The sequence below is a fragment of the Branchiostoma floridae genome, chromosome 16, assembly GCF_000003815.2.
Source record: "Branchiostoma floridae strain S238N-H82 chromosome 16, Bfl_VNyyK, whole genome shotgun sequence".
Taxonomy (NCBI): Eukaryota; Metazoa; Chordata; class Leptocardii; order Amphioxiformes; family Branchiostomatidae; genus Branchiostoma; species Branchiostoma floridae.
The window spans coordinates 11,927,554-11,944,869 of record NC_049994.1 but is presented as its reverse complement, the minus strand read 5'-3'; the positions used below and the strand labels follow the sequence as shown (position 1 = coordinate 11,944,869).

The 17,316-nt window shown below is 40.0% G+C and overlaps 1 protein-coding gene and 1 non-coding gene across 2 annotated transcripts in view; one reads left to right on the top strand and one right to left on the bottom strand.

Annotated features, from left to right (window-relative positions):
• The window catches only part of LOC118432770 (prokineticin receptor 2-like), a 43,745-nt gene that overhangs the window by 11,333 nt on the left and 15,096 nt on the right, over positions 1-17,316 (bottom strand). The gene's annotated exons all lie outside the window — the stretch shown is intronic.
• On the top strand, positions 15,864-15,975 carry LOC118403977. Its single transcript, XR_004829728.1, has one exon. It is a non-coding gene; the product is annotated as a U6 spliceosomal RNA (small nuclear RNA).

The following is a 17,316-nucleotide window of genomic DNA, read 5'->3' as shown; positions in this document are numbered from 1 at the left end:
TCTTGAGATTTCAATAGTTAGATGATACTTTTCTACACCTATATTAATTTCATACAACCATCGTAGACTGCAACCACTATTCATATGACTAGTATACATTTATCATTCTGTTGCAAACTCTAATCGGATGTCACAACTTTTAGGATCATGGTTTATTCGACAAATGGAGGCTCTACTCCTTGTTTTTCTTACATATTCATCTGAAAGAGGTCGCTATCCTCAAAAGTGACATAGAATCTATGTCAACTTTTGAGGATAGCGACCTCGTTCAGATGACACCACTCAAAGAGCTGGTAGCTTTTCACGTGGTAAGCCAAGCATGAAAAAAAGAAGCCCGACGGTACAGGTCGATATTAGATGTTGAGTGCAGAGGGTGCATTGGCAATTTTCAGGTCAAGTTTTACATGACATTGACATGTAAGGAAGGGTCTTAGACTGCAGTCGAACAAGCCGTACTGGCGGCAAATCCTATCTAGGGGATAAAATGACGCCTCACGCTACAGGAGAAAAGATGTAATACTTATTCGTGACGCCAGTAGATATTCCCCAGAGATCTATACCGAAAAACTTGGGAAAACAGACTGTATAACAGAAAATCCAAGGTATTTGAAGCAGTTGGGTCAAGGAGAGAGGTAAAACTTCTGTAAGTTTGTTTTGTGGAACACTTTAAACATGATTTTCTTTCTACTCTACTGCATCATGCATGAAATCCTGTTTTATAGCCATGTTAGCTGGTAGCGTTACGATCACTACGGTCCAAACAGCTCCTAGGATGATAAGAAATGGGTGTTAAACGCCATGGGAGACATGTGCGATAGGAAGATGGATGGTATAACTGTGAAATGCCGTTCACCGTGGCAGGTTAACGGACGAATACCCCATCAATGGTCTGTACAACGGAACGTAAGATGGAATATAATCCCCGAGCCAGGCAACAGTAGTCTTAATAAAAGACAGAGTGATCCATCAACCAGACAGGATTTTGATGCGGTCAAGGTCTTCTCTTCCTATGACTGAATATCGACATTCTGATCAGCCATGGCCTTTATTACTTGTAGGGTGTGAAATGACAGACGAGATATCTAGATGATGATTAGCGTTTCAGTTTATGAAACCTCAATGATAAATGATGAAATATGATGCAAATTGATGGTGGGATGACCCTACATTACCATAGAGGTGTCAAGTATATCTAGCTGAAGACACGTGTATGTTTGTTTGTTGTTTGTTAGTGTTTGATGTGTGCGCGCGTGACTGCAGTGTGTGGGTGAATACGTTTACTTGTTACCTCCGTAGGAACAGATCAGTTTGCATAGCCTCTACCAGGCTCCCAAGGTCCCTGGAAAAATAGTAGAAATTGGCCAAAATAGACTAAAAACACACCAGAGGAGTTGTTTAGCCGAGAAATACAGTTCATGACCCACGTCGCCCCATATCACCCAATGATATACTATCTGTCATAATCAAGTATTTTTTGGTGGGGACCTTGGAAAGACATGCATGGTGTTGAGCTATAAGTACTTTTGGGCTTTAAGAAAATGTGTTTTGTCATCCTTCTACAGGATAGGGCCACGGTTAATCCTTATCCGATGTGTGAGTGCGGGGAAACGGACCTTTGGCCCTGCTCTATGACGCACAAGCATTAGTCCGCATCGCTGCATTGAGGCTAGCCCAGCTAGCCATCAAAGTATGCAAAAAGTTAATACGAGAGTATGGAGGGCTACTGATGTTTATGCTACAGTTGGTACTTGCGCACTTTGAAGGGGAGGGAGTTGTTTTCCGGAGCTGCGCAGAAAGTGCCTGGTGCCTACCCTTAGCCTGTTTCTTTTAGATAATTTTTTCCCTGGGCAAATTTCGATCACAAAGGTCTATATTTCTGAAATAGTGACTGAAGCATGTATATTTTTAAAATCTTGCCAAAAATTGTGACCTTTGGCATGCTTTGACCTATGAGTGACCTTCATATTCGAGACTGGCACATGGACTGATCCATTAGGGGAGGGGGTGCAATCCTGACACCATGACAATCATCTGGCTGTAGCTCGTTAAAATGCCGGAGTTGAACTCGGGCTTTTTGAACCCAAACAAACCTAACAAATCCAGCTTTGCAGTGGGGGTAAAGACTTGAGGTTTGAAATGTAGGTAAATGTGTTTTAAGTGATTGTTTGACATGGCTTAACCATGTAGGGAATGGGCAATTCGATTTAGCAGCCCCTCCCCTGAAAATGTGAGAAACTATTTGTGTTGGGTGAAAGTACTAAGCTTTATCACGACAACTCTACACGTATACAATTACTAGTAGCTCCCGTCGCACCGATCACACCCAACCATTGCACGTTATCGCATGAAGCAACAACTTTCACAGGATCTCCTTTCCCCCTGTGCTATGCTATAGAATAGTGGAACAAACTTGAGCCCTCTTTCTTGAAAGGGTCAACATTCTGAACACTGAATCTGGCTACATTGTGAGAGAAATGAAGGGGCATTGTACATTGTACGTCAGGTTACTCGCACAACAACTTGTACTGGTTTGCATTCTATAGATGAAGAGGACCTGGCAAAAGTCTTGGTACTATCGTTACATTGATTGAATTCTGTGTCTTAAAGTTCTGAAGGTATTCATATATCATTATAAAACTTGCAAGAATGCTGTAGCAATATGCCAAAAGCCATATCAACACGTTTACAGCTGTGTGTGTGTGTGTGTAGCTATTAAAACTCATCAGTTGCCGTATGGCAAGAAACGGACTATTGTGGATGCTCTATCACATTCATAAATCTATGAGATTATAGTCGTGCTTTATTCATGAAGGTTTCATAGTAATGGTAGATAGAATAACAATATTTTCAAGACAGGCAAGGTCAGGTTTTATTTTTCATTACCCGGGCGGCAAAATCACGCCGACAGGGAAAAAATCACTGCTGTCAACAGATATATTCTCCCATAGATTCAAGCTTTTAGATAGGGAAGTACATTACGATTAAACACAAGCCTACTGAAGGCCTGCATCTCCGAAGGACCAGAGGAAACTTTTATTCAAAGACTCCTTTTTCGGAGCTTAGATGGTGATTGGTTATCAAGATAGACCGTATGTACATATTTGAAGCTTTCACGAAATGTACAAAAACGATTAATACACGAATACACGTATTGAAATAGTACTTTAGAGAAAATGTTAAACGTATCAAACAAGCCTAATATACATGACCTATAGGAGTGGAGAGAGGAAATCACGCACAAATGCCGTCCTATAACCAGGGATAGGCGTAGGTTGTTGGAAATGCCAAACTTTGAATACTACGCCCCACTGAACCTTGCTACAAATCAAACGCTGAATCAAATCTCTTTTTATCGCCTTCATCCCTTGACCACTTTGTTGCTATTGGTGGAAAGTACCCAGGTAGAAGTAAAGATAGATGCGATGCTTACATAGAAAGCCCTAAACTAAAGTCTAATTTCTGAGTCACATATGTCTTGAACGGACCGTTTTGCGATCACCAGGCTTAGCATAGAGAAATGTAACATTACAAAAGCGTTAGAGGTCAGTCACACTCTATACAATATATTTGGCTTTTATCACTATATTCTAAAGCTAGACTCGATAGTTCTTACCACAATGTTTTATTCACACAGTATAGAAACAGAACGGTATGAATGAATAAGTCTTTCCCACCGCGCGTGGCAGGAAGTACCGCTGGCCAGAAACACGATGATGTAACATGTGCATAAGCAAGGTCTTCAGGCTCATGCAGCTGTTCCATTTTCTCTCAGACATTTCTCTCAATATTTATTACCCATCTGGCAGTTACGTAACTGGCATTGCGTCAATAAAAGGTTTGTCTCAATGCCAGCAGGCGCCATGCCGCACAGTGCTCAGTCTTTGTCAGACATTGCGTGCTAGATTTTTGTGTGGAGAGGGAGAAGTTTCCGAACTATCCACCATACAAAACTCCATGATGTATTTGCTATTCATGTTGGGGGGCCGACAAGATAGATTTGTGTAAACTGTTAAGTGTGCCATCTTCCACATGAATAATATTTAAGTTTGCGTTAAAGATTATGATGGTGGCAACGTTCTGACGTATTTTTCATCGTCTATAAACGGTTAAAGAGTATGGCCTTGTTTATAAGACCAGATAAAACTATTCAAAGGATTTCTGCATTGTTTGTTAGGTGTGCTTTCTTTTACATTTCTTATATATTCGCAGTTTAATACTTTATGCAGAATGATATTTTGTCTGTTTTAGTAGAGGGGAATGATTATACATTCCATTGGAAATCTTTTGTATGCTGTTAAAATAGCTCCCTTATCGTCAAAGAGAGACCCCAAAGTCTCTATTGGTGGGGACCTTGGAAAGACACACATGATATATATATATACTTTTGGGTTTTATGTAGATGTGTTTGTCATCCTTCTTCAGAATAGTCCATCGCCACGGTTAATTCCTATCCGGCATGTAAGTGCAGGGAAGCGGATCTTTGGACCTGGTCTATGACGCACAAGCATTAGTCCGCATAGCTGCAGTGAGGCTAGCCTAGCCAGCCATTATATATATGGAATACAAAAAGTTCGTTTGAGCTTATGGAAGGTTGTATACCATACTGATGTTTATGACACAGTTGAGACCTGCGCATTTCGAAAATTCGAGGTGAGCATTTACAAGTGTTGAGTGAAAGTATCAAACTCCATCACGATACCTGTAAATGTATACAAGCTGCCGCCGGACCAATCACAGGACAATGCGTGAAGCAACAACTCTCATAGGCTCTCGTTTCCCTCCCCAAGTGTTATGCTTTAAAAGAGTGGAACGAACTAGTTTGAGGATCCTTTCTTGAAGGGGCCAACATTCTGAACACTTAATCCGGCTACTTAGTGAAAATGGTGAAGGAGGCCATGTGCATCTGAGCAAAACAATCTCTGAGTCAACAGTGACGGTGGCGGTATCGACTTCCAATGAACTTTGACGCAGTTCTGACGTCACACGTGTCTACGTCACTCTGTACATTCTCTAGATGAAGAAGACCTGGCAAAAGGCCCGGTACTCAATCTCCAAGCAGATCTTGCGGTAGTTTAAGACAGTAACATAAGCTGGGGAAGGAGTTTAGCTGGCCGAGGAGTCTGATTCTGCCGCGGTAGAATAAAACACATCTGCCAGCTAAACTCCTTCCCCAGCTTATGTTACTGTCTTAACGACTGCAATATCTGCTTGGAGATTACCGGTGCTATCGTTACATTGATGGAATTCTGTGTCTGAAAAGTTTTGACGGTACACATATATATCATTATAAAACTTGCAAGAATGGCGGAGCAATATGCCAAAATCCATACCAACACGTTTGCATGTGTGTGTGTGTTTAGCTAATATATATGTATTAAAACTTTTATCAGTTGCCGTATGGCAGGAAACGAAATATAAGGCATGCTCTATCACATTCATAAATCTTCGAGATTATGGCCGCGCCTTATTTATGAAGGTTTCATTTCCTCCAGGACAGCTAGAGATGGCATTGTAATGGTCAATAGAATAACAATATTTTCAAGACAGGCAAGGTCAGGTTTTATTAAAAAAAATGATTGGAGTTTTCATTACCCGGGCGGCAAAATCACGGGAGCAGGGTCAAAATCACTGCTGTCAACAGATATACTCTCCCATAGTTTTCAAAATTCAAGCTTTTAGATAGGGAAATAAATTACAATTCAAGCCTACTAAACGCTTGCATCTTGGAAGGGCCAGAAGAAACTGTTCAATGCTTCCCTTTCCGGAGTTAAAATAATGATAGGGTTATGAAGACCGTCTGCACATGTTTGAAGCTTTGACTAAATGTACGAAAACGATTAATACACGAATACACGTATTGGGGTAGTACTTTATAGGGAATGTTCAACGTATCAAACAAGCCTAAAGCCCCCTTCACACGAGAGCGCGAATGAGCCGGAATGCCGTCGGAATAATTTTTTTTTTCTATTCGTGGCAATTCTTGGCAATTCGTACTGTATTCTAAACATTCTTACTGCATTCCAGATATTCGCCCCCGTTCTTCTGGCTGGCTCGAAAGTTTTTGACATGTCAAAAACTGTCGAGGTGCATTCGAAGTGGAGAAATATCAAATGGCATTCATAGTGGATTCTAAGTGTATTCTAACTATTCTAACTGCAGTCTGACCGCATTCTGCGGCATTCCAACATTATTCGAAACATTCTTATCTCATTCGATGGAGAACGGAAACGGCAAGCCATCTCGAATCGTGTCAGAATGAGGCCGAAAGAATATCTCGAATGCAGTGAGAATGTCTAAAATACACTACGAATACACAGGAATAGAAAGGGATTTTCATTCTGACGGCATTCTGGCTCATTCCTTTAAGGGATTTAAGGCCCATTTGGAATACCCACTCGGAATGGCACCGAATGTGGCACGAATTTGCAAATAATTCATTACGGCTGGTTCTGCTTGGTTAATGCTGATTCGATTTCAGTGTGAAGGCCCTATAATATACATGACCTATAGGAGTGGAGAGAGAAAATCACGCACAAATGCCGTCCTATAACCAGTGATGGGCGTGGGTTGTTGGAAATGCCAAACTTTGAATACTACGTACCCACTGAACCTTGCTATAAATCAAATGTTGAATCGAATCCCGTTTATCACCCTCATCCCTTGGCCGAATGAATAGTTTACAAAGAGCTTTTGCTACTATTGGTGGAAAATACCCAGGTAGAAGTAAAGATAGATGCGATGCTTTGATAGAAAGCTCAACTAAAGCCTACTTTCTGATTGACCCTCACATATGTATTGAACGGACTGTGTTCAGGTTGCGATCACCGGCTTTGCATAGAGACATGTGACATTACAAACTTTCGGACGTATCGGCTTTAGAGGTAAGTCCAACTCTATACAATATACATGTATCTGTCATTTATCACTATTTTCTATCCGTCGATACTGATAGCTGTGATAAAGCTAGACACGATAATTCTTACCACAATGCCTCATTCGTGTAGTATAGAAACAGAATTGTATGAATGAATAAGGTTCATTTCTCCACAATGTTACACGGTACAATTCATGGGAGCAACTATCAAGCAACAATACTACATCTTACTAGTACGTACAAGTCACATCTACCTTTAGAGCTACAAAATATTATCAATAGTTGTGTGATGCAATTAGTTACATGAAATAATGAGAGAGAGAGAAAACAAAAATTTGACAGAGTGAGAAAAAAATCTCCAGAAAAATATTTTGTGTCGTTTATCATGTCAACAAACCATAGATATAAATATAAATCATTTGCCCAATTTCTTATCGCCAATACATGTACCACATTTAAAGTATTACCTTGCAATGTTCAACCTTCATTTTGGCATTTGTGTGGACAGACTTACTGGCGATAAGAACGAAGGAAAGCTAAACGGAGAGAGACATATCTTTACTAGATTGGCTTAAAAATACTATTTCTACGCTATTAACGTTGAATGATGAGCCAATAGGGCCCGATCGGCACCAGTCTGGTTCTCATTGTACGTCACCACATGGACGCGAGAAGGTGATCATGATAGATAAGGAAACATTCTCTGAAACCTTAAAATAATTGCATCCATTGGGAGCGCTGAAATTGCCATCAGAAGACTGAAATGGTTGGGCCATGTTCTGCGGATGTCAGATGACCGTATTCCCAAAGTTGCTCTACATTGGGCCCCTGAGGGGAAGAGAAAACGGGTACGTCCAAAAACTACATGGAGACGTACTGTGGCTAAAGACCTAGCGGCTATTGGGATCCCCTGGGATGCTGATTAGCCCCTAGCACAGAACAGACCCCAGTGGAGGGAACCAGGAGGAGCTGGGGGGGTATCACGTGAACCCTCGAGAACCCTCCGGGGACGGGCTTATCCAATCAGGTGGCTGGTACTTTGTAAATGCTCCGTAAGGCGCGTTATTTGTTACTCCTCAGTTTTGTGTATTTTCTCACAATTGGTCTTGTTTTGAAAGACCAGAGTTCTACCAAACTGTTACAGAGATATGTCTTCATCGTTGGAGAGAGATTCTTGTGACCAGGTACGTGTTAACTTGCCGATTTTCTCGTCGAAATGTTTGCGACCCTCTGCATGCTTATAGCAGGCCCTTGGAGTTTGCCCATTTTACGTAGTTTTCAGGGGTCTAGTTTTCAATTTTACAGCGTGGTTCATTGCAAATTTTTTATCTCAGCGTAAAGTCCGTGTCTTTAACTTCTCAAAACTCAAATTGAACCACCAATAGTTAAGCCACTAGAAGCGGTCAAACTCGGCGAGGCAAGCGGGGCCCGCCGTGAAATCCAAGATGGCGGCCGGGTTACGAAGCAATGTGTTATAATTTGTTTTCATGTACGAAGGTTTCGGGGATTCCTTCCTTATTGATCGATTCTATGGTAACACAAAAATATCAAAATCCGACTGGAACCAAATTGGGTATCATGGGGATTTTAGGCTTTATCATAATTGTGAATAAAACCGGCAGAAAATACAAGATTTTACATCGCGGCAAAATGGGGAGGGGGGCTCAAAAATTGTACCTATCGTAGTCGCCAGTTTCCTTCCGAGAAAACTTGTGTGAAAAATTCAGATAGCGTTGTAAACAACAAAGACTATTGCTTCTTGGAATACATTGGCTCTGTCACTGTTCCAGATGGAATGCAACATTCCATTGCATGACAGTACATGTACTTGTAAATGGGAGTGGACAACCACATGCATAAATTTTGTGTAGTTACATTATAAGTTACATCAATCCACTTGCATTTATTTGTCAATTTTTTGTGTGCTTTACCTAACAAAACATGATTCTTCTTCCTGACTTAGTTTGATGTCAACAACCGAGCAGTGCAGTAACTGTAGGAGTCAGAGAGTGGAGGTTTCAATGCAGACCCTGGGATTGGATTCAGATACTTTCATGACACTAGGAAATGTCTGAAACAAATTCTGCAATGCTGGGTTATAATAGATTTAGCTCCATTTGTACTTGTGAATGTAAGTTTCATATGTGTCCTAGTGTAAACATGACAGTTCACTGCTGTGTCCCAGATATCTACTAGTAATGTTCCCACTCCTATAGTTTAGCATTTTACCATTTCCAGTGGTCATAAGTTATAATATGTTGACTCCCAGTATTTCAAATGCAAGTTATACAAATTTATATTCTACAATCTTAGGGTTAGGCAAAGTCATTCTCTTGTTGAAAAGAATTTCTCCAACTCCAATTTCTTCTTATATTCAAGTTTTTATTATCATTGAATATCACACAAGACAAAAAGTGTTGTAGCTTATAACATAAGATATGTTGACTATTAGTATTTCAAATACATATTTCTTGCAACTTCATGCGTCCAACACTCGCTGTCAACAAATATAACTAAACGTTAAAGATACATGAAATTTTTTCCATCATCTTCTTTCATAGATGTTATAATTGGCTCTTTGCACAAAGTTAAAAGGTAAAGCAGGATTCTGCGCAGAAGCGCAAACTACAATCCACTCTACATGTCATCTTTAGCCGATACTGCACTACAAGCTATATACTCCCATCACAAAACTGCTGTCTATTTCACAATGTGATCAAGGCATACAGGAATACATAATGGTGAACTGTTGTAAGAAATGGACTTTTGGCAAACCTGTATCACTCGATGAATGTGAACAATAGACAAAATATACATATGATCTGTATGCAATCTACAGCTACAGTCTTCCTGAAGCTACATTCTGTACAGCCAAAGTCCATTAGAACCTCTACACAACAATCCTTGAAGAAGCGTATAATAACCTGACTTGACTATACCAAAGTTCATAGAACACACACATGATCACAACTTACTTCAGGGCAAATCACACAGGTAAGTACAATACTGGACAATTGTTCATTCGTGTATTTAATATCTATGCTTGGAATGAGTATTAGAACCTAAGGGCAACATGTGGACATTAAAGACTATTATACATATTCATTTCCAAGCAATGACACCATCTACTCGGTTCTGCATAGATACAAGACAACAACAAATAAAATACAGGTAATCTTCAATGCAGAGACTGAGTGCTGTGCAACATTACATCAAATGGTACATAATACAGTGGATTAATCCTCCTTCACTGTCAATTCAGTCAACCCGAAAAATCCTAAATTGTTTCAGCAGTCTTTGGTAACATGCACACAACATATTTGTCTACAAAAAGTACAATGTAATAAAGGATATACATGTACCACCAAGTATGAAGTAAGCACATGCTTAGATAGGTTTGCTCATGCCCAGCAGGGCCAAGTAACATACATGTATCTGTTTTATCAGTTATTTCAGAAAGACTTATTCAGTGAATGTATGTGATGAAATAAACTCTTGATGTTCACATCTATGTTGATTGCTTAAAAAAATAATTCTTTGACAAATACAATGCATGCCATTTACCCTTGTGTAGCAAACATGAGACTTCAACAGCATCTTTGGTGATACTAATAACTCTGTAGATGAAGCAAGGACTGGTAGAAGTAATGTACATTCTGTGGATCATAAAACAAAAACGGTTTTAAAATGGGCATTCCATGTGCAGCTGGTTTCAAGGTAAGTTTATATTATATTCAATTCAAATGACAACGTGAACTACTCGAACTGATATCCACAATAGTGACACAATCGCACAAAATTACACAACTGTAGTTACGAATTCTTATCGTAATTTCGAACTGTACTATGAGCACTTTCTATGTTCGTGTGCCGATACAAAATTGAACAACAACCCACACGTCTGACCCGGGATATATATCGCCCCCCCTCCCCCTTAGCTGCCGAGTGCCGAGCGAAAAATTTATGCTTAGCTGCCGAGTGCCGAGCGAAAAATTTATGCACATTCACCGACACATACTAGTTGCAACGAAAAGAACTACAGTATATCGTTACGCCCCCCACACATGTGCACCTAACAGTAGTTGCTTGTAGTAGGATTCCCCATATCATCTGCAGTATGTCATGTAGCTTCCGACCACTGTTGGTTTGGGAGCGCGCGGTGGCTCTTTTATTTCCGTCGGGGTACTGCCGTTAATGTAACGTTACCCATTGCAAATGAATTACACTGTTAACAAAGTCTACACATACCTTGTGTTTTGTGGGGACACGAAGATGACCGGAAAATGGCTGTTGGTGGCCTGAAACAGCACTAGAAGAACACGATATCCTCCGGAGGCAGCCATTTTTGGCTTGTTTACGAAGCTCCGGGGACGTCCGTCCTCTGCAATGGTCACAGTTCGAATGAACCGCTGGGCCTAATTACCCGTTACGCTTTGCGCGGACCCCTCCTGCCCCCCCTGGAGGGAACTTATCACATGGGATGAAGAAGATAAGTAAAGTAAGTAATTGGGAGCGCTCTGTACACGTTACTGAAGCGACACAGTACATTTCAAACAGCAGAGATAACATGATCCTGTTTCTGCGCCGTTAGGGAAGCTCTGCTATAGCCGGCCCACAGGACCTTAGCAACTTCCCATTCTTTCAATCCTTGGTGATCATAAATGAGAGAATGAATGAACGAATGCATGAATGGGTTTTGGAAAGAAATTTTACTACGATAAACTTTATCGTATACAACTAATGCATATCGTCCAGCTGTAGAGGCGGGTGACGACGCGTTCTCAAATTGGAAAATCCACCTGTAATCCGTCTGTCGGACTATGCCATATACGCACAGACCTGACGAGTTAAAAATCGCCCAGTAATTTCTACATTTCTGCACTTTCCGTTTTTAAACATGTGCTGCCATTCTTTATGACAGGGATTCTTTCTCCTTTATCGTGATAAAACAAATGGGAAGACCAGGAAATCAGCATATGACGAAGATGCACGACTGGTCACAACGGTCTAAAAAGCTAGAAATATAAAACAATACTTACGGAAGTATGTTGCAGCTTTTAGTAAGCTGCAGGAAGGAAGTGGATTTTAGGTGCTTCTACATCGCAGCTGCGGTAGAGTAAGCCTTGTAGTCCGTCATGCTGTATGGAGTCGGGCCGGGTGGCTCAATGTTGCACGGGAGCTTCGACAACTCTTATACGGAGTAGGGCCGCTTCATTATGTCAAGGGGGCGTTGGATATTATGTACATTGTGCATGAACATGTTGGATGCGTGGGAGTTTTTACCCTTATGGTAAGGCCCAAGAAAATGATTGTTGTGTTTCCAAAGACGATCTTTAAAACAACGAATTCTGTTGTGGATCATTAGTCTTATTACAATCTTTTATTTTTGTTTTCATGTTTCCGAATTAATCCTACAAATACATTTGACAGATACTTCAAAGTGTAAAACTTCCATACATCGAGTCACTGGTACTTTCAATATTATATTTCAATCACAGATACAATATACAAACACTTTGTTGTATGAAAAAGACAACAGTTTCAATTGGAATTCGCCAGTTTTCGTCAGTGACACTGAAATTGTCTTCATTCATAGTTAGAGTATAAAAGACCTGTTTCTTCCGGATCACCTTAGTGTCACTGACGAAAATTGGTGGATTCCAGTTGAAACTTCTACTTTAACATTTTTCCAGTGTCAGTGACGAAAACTGGTGGATTCCAGTTGAAACGTCTGACCGTTTCCAAAATCATATCCAGTTGCTTGAGTAACTGCTTTTTTGGCATACATTCATTTTTGTGTAGGCCTGGCTTACTTAAATTGGACACACTACTACTATATTACGGGTATTATAGAATAGATTGTGCGAACTAGTTCGTATAGCTAAATGAGATAACATATTCCCGTTGGTGATTCTATTACTTATCATCCAATATTTATTTATTTATTCAAAATGCAACGGAACATTACACAGACCTATAGGCAGCACAGCTGATTGCATAGGTCTACAAATAACATAAAATTACAACGGTACAAGACAAATTTGCATAAAACGGTATAGTATTAGAGAGATGCGAAATAAAATACTACAGAAGCTTGGAAGTAAATAACATTCTATGGGAGGTCAGAGGTCGAAATCTAAGTAATGAGAAGCAAATATGGGCTACTAGGCTACACTAGGCCATAGGCTATACATGTCTTTAGAATCTACAAAACCAGCATTAATTTAGGCTACATAGGCTACAAGAGGCTAGGAGGAGCAGATGGAATCCAATATATGCCATTCGGTTTGACTATATCCAATGACTGAATGTGATAGAAACCTTTCCACACCAACCCCACATGTTTGATAATTGTACAGTAATACAAGGTTTTACATCGTTATGTGCATAACTGATAGAATTAAATCCACAAAGCTGACCGTTAAGTGTTACCAAGGACTTGTAATGGTAACGTTGTATCACCAGCAATTTCTAAGTTGGCTGTAAATGTGCGATAAGTGCAATTCTGCAACTTGTACCACCCGCCAGTGATGTCCATAGGTGGGCGACATGTAACATTTATTGCTTTCCCTCGCCAAAAAGTTGATATGAGCATGAGTTTGGAATGAAACGCACACATACGACCATAAAGGCAATAAAACACAAAGTATTGTTTGGAGATCGCGAGGGACGTCTGCAATGTTGTCTAAAAAGTTCTAACTGTTGTGAATGTACAAAGGACATTGGACCATTCATGGCGTCTATGGTGGATTTGCACTGGCGTAGATCAATGAAGTAACGTTTAGTACTATCTATCTGTATCATAAATTTGGATGACTATACATATTCTAAGGACCATAAGCTTGCACAGCTTTCGGAATACCCGGGCGGGCATACTGCTTTTATAAGGTATTATTAGGTTTTTGGAAATTTGCACAATTTCAATTACGATTACCAAGACCATGATCTACGATCCCGAGGGTGTATTTTTCCAGAGAGACCTAGTCTGAGCGTACGCCGTACAATACACTGCCTCATAAGCAACATTCTACCTTTGTCAGGCGCTATACTAACTGATTGCATGGTACATAAACAAGCCGGTGATGTCCAACGTAATGCGAGCCATATAGATGCGGTAGATTATCAGCAAATGGAACCTAATGGTATATTTTGCCATTTAACTATGAGACTTATTGTGTTCTTTCCAGACAATGACATTCAAAACCCACGGTTACGAATCGCCCTCCTATCTTATAGAGAAAAGAACAGAATATGCTGCTTGGCACTGCAGCGGAAATAGCTGTATTTTTCACTTAAATGTCGAGTAAAAGCGGCTACGCAGAAATTCGAAATCATTAGTAATGACAAATATCAACTTGAAGGTTTTTGCACTTTACTGGAACGTAAACCTATCACATATTTTAGAGTAAATACAGCTGCCTAGAAATGATAAGACACACGTAAGCTGTAAGCCCGTCTATAATATGAAGCTATCCCTGAAATATATGCTTTTAAAGGCGTGGAAGGAAAGGTGTGGCAAAGTAGCATAAGAATTTCATTGTTTTGTGTCCCAAGGCGCAGATTGCTTCTACAGAACTTTGCGAATACCCTTGAACAATGTCATGTCCAGTTCTAAGGTGACTCAACGGAAAGAATCCAGCTTTAAAACTGTCTTCCGTTGTATATGGTTTTGGTTGTTGCCGGGTTAATGGACATCACACAGTATATGTGTTCTACATATTGGGGTGAATGGCATACTGACCTCCTATAAAGTGCTCTATGCCGTGCCGAGTTCAGTCTAGATGCACATTTTATAGTTCTGAGATGATACTTTAGACAGCGGTACAGACAAGGGTTAATCCGTACACATTGCCCTGCTTGTTTGGCTCCACTGGAGACTGCCCATTGAAAGAGGCCGTTAGATACCAAAGAGCTATTACTAAATGAACGTGTCATTTGCGATAAAACATATCAGGCACTGGTAATGCACAGAGGTCAGACGTGTCTTGAAAGGTAGGAGAGAAAAACTTGGGTTGAATGCAGAACTGGGTAGCTAGCTGGTCACAAATTCTACATGGAATATGTACTACACACACCTCTTATTCCTTGCAAAGAGGTTTTGGGTAAACTGAAGCTGGTAAATTAAGTTGATGCTGATGTATATGAAAAAAGAGCTACTCATCTGATTTAAAGAGAGACCTTATGATGGATGAGGAAAGTCGAGGTTACCTTGACCAGTACCAGGCTCTTGCTGACGTATTTCAAACAGAAACCCTTTGCTGTTCAACCTATAAACCCTTTATTGTCTTAACGGCATCAACACTATTATCCCCCTGTTGTTGGATTTTATACTGGGTAAGGAAAGTCGACCATTACAACGTTCTTTCTGACGTATTTGAAACAGAACCCCTTTGCTACTTCACCTATAAACAAACATTTTACTGTCTTTTAAAACGCCATCAGTGCCATAACATATATCACTCTGTTGTTAGCGAAGCTGATAGAATACCTGCTGAGTACATTAATGAGAGGCCATTCAATGGTTGTGAAGGGCGTGAAGGTCGCCAACATCATTATCATGTTGTTTTTAGTTGGTCATAGAGAACTTTTCAACTTCGTTAAATGGGTGTCCTTCATATTTCAATGACTGTGATGTGAAAGTTACGATTGAAATGCACGCCAAATAAGAGTTAATAGTGTTACACAGAAAGTTCGCATGCATAGATACTAGCTAAGAGGATGGCTTTTTCCATTTCTCTATCCACTGACAAAAACAACGACCGTTAGAAATCACATATACCAATGTTCAAGCATGACTATATTCTAAAATTTGAAAGAAAATTACTTATCAAATCATTGAAGCAACAACTTTCTAGAGAATGTCACGTAACGTATCTTATATGGTTGGCATGGTTTTGAAAAAAATCAAAAAAATAGTATGATGTTATATTCACTTTATAACTGCAGGAATGATGTTATATATTTATATCAAAGAGTAAAAGAGTACTAAGTGTTGGCTTCGACATCACATATACTAAATTTGGAACGATACAGAGAAGATTAGCATGGCCCCTGGCGAAGGATAAGTTTCCCAAGTTAAAAGAAAAGAGTACTAGTAATTTAAAAGTCATCGAGAGGTATGTGTGCATCGTTGAAATTCTGAAGACACTTAACATCCATCAGCGCCAAAAACAGAAATGCTAAGCCTTGGGTTAAAGATTTTGGTGACAACCATGATATCGATGATTCAGTGGCTCCAGATGTTACCTATTGAACATCGCACCTTTGAAGTAGAGCGGTTACAGCATCAAGATCGATACCAGATCCAAGATGGATGGAAATACCAGACTCTGACGTCACAAGATAAGATTGAACTAATCCTGAAATCATTCATCATCGGAAATGATTCTCTTCGCGTAAAGCCACGTATCGAATTATTATCGGACCTGAAAATTCACCTCGGGCAAGACGTAATCTAAATAATCCCCGTCCTTTCATGGAGTCAGGCTGAATGACATGGAATATAGAAATGAAAAGATCACAGGAAAACCCACACGGTCGTCTTATAATTGCCAGATAGAAAGAGTATCGTTACGTAATATACCAGCGTGCAAAGGCTTGGAACAACCATAAAAGGTAACATTATATACCGATATCTTTAAAGGTTGGGGCACACTCAATTCAATTTCTTTATCTCTGGGTGCACCCACCCATAGTGACATAATACACATCGGGTAATACAAATAGATATGGCATACCATGACACTTTTTTGACCTTTTTTTTTCTGGATACTTCGACCCATAGTAACATATTACACACAAGGTCATACATATAGATATTGCATTCCTTGAAACTTTTTTGTGTGCTCCAATTTGGCGTTGCTTTTCATCAGTCTATGACCAAAACCAGTCAATGAGTAAACTTATAAGATATGAACTGTCGTGCATGGTTGGATGGCCACTGCTGCGTGCCAGTCGAATTGTAAAGATATACACCTCGTTGATGCAGAGCAGCAATGATGAACGAATGGGCAGACTAGCTAGATGAACTCTATATTAATCAACACATCAGATTGCAAAGGGACAACTCAAATGAGATACTAGTCACAGAGTCTGCCTCCAACATGCTTTAACTTTCACCAACAACATCACTGATAGCGTAGATGTCCAAACATTTTTTTTTATTTCACCACTGGAAGTTTTTTTCCGTAGACAATAATCAGGAGGAGGAGGAAGCCGGCACAGGAGACCACGGATAACATAAGAACGATGACATCATGTAGTCACACCTCAGCAATATGATTAATTGACCTGTTAATTGTTCGTCTATACTTGCGTAATATAATAAATTGATTCGTTTCCTTGATTCCACGCATCATCAATCATACAGCGTCTGGTATACATTTTTCTGAACATACGTAAAGACGTCATATTATAATATTATGGTTAGGAAACCAACTGGG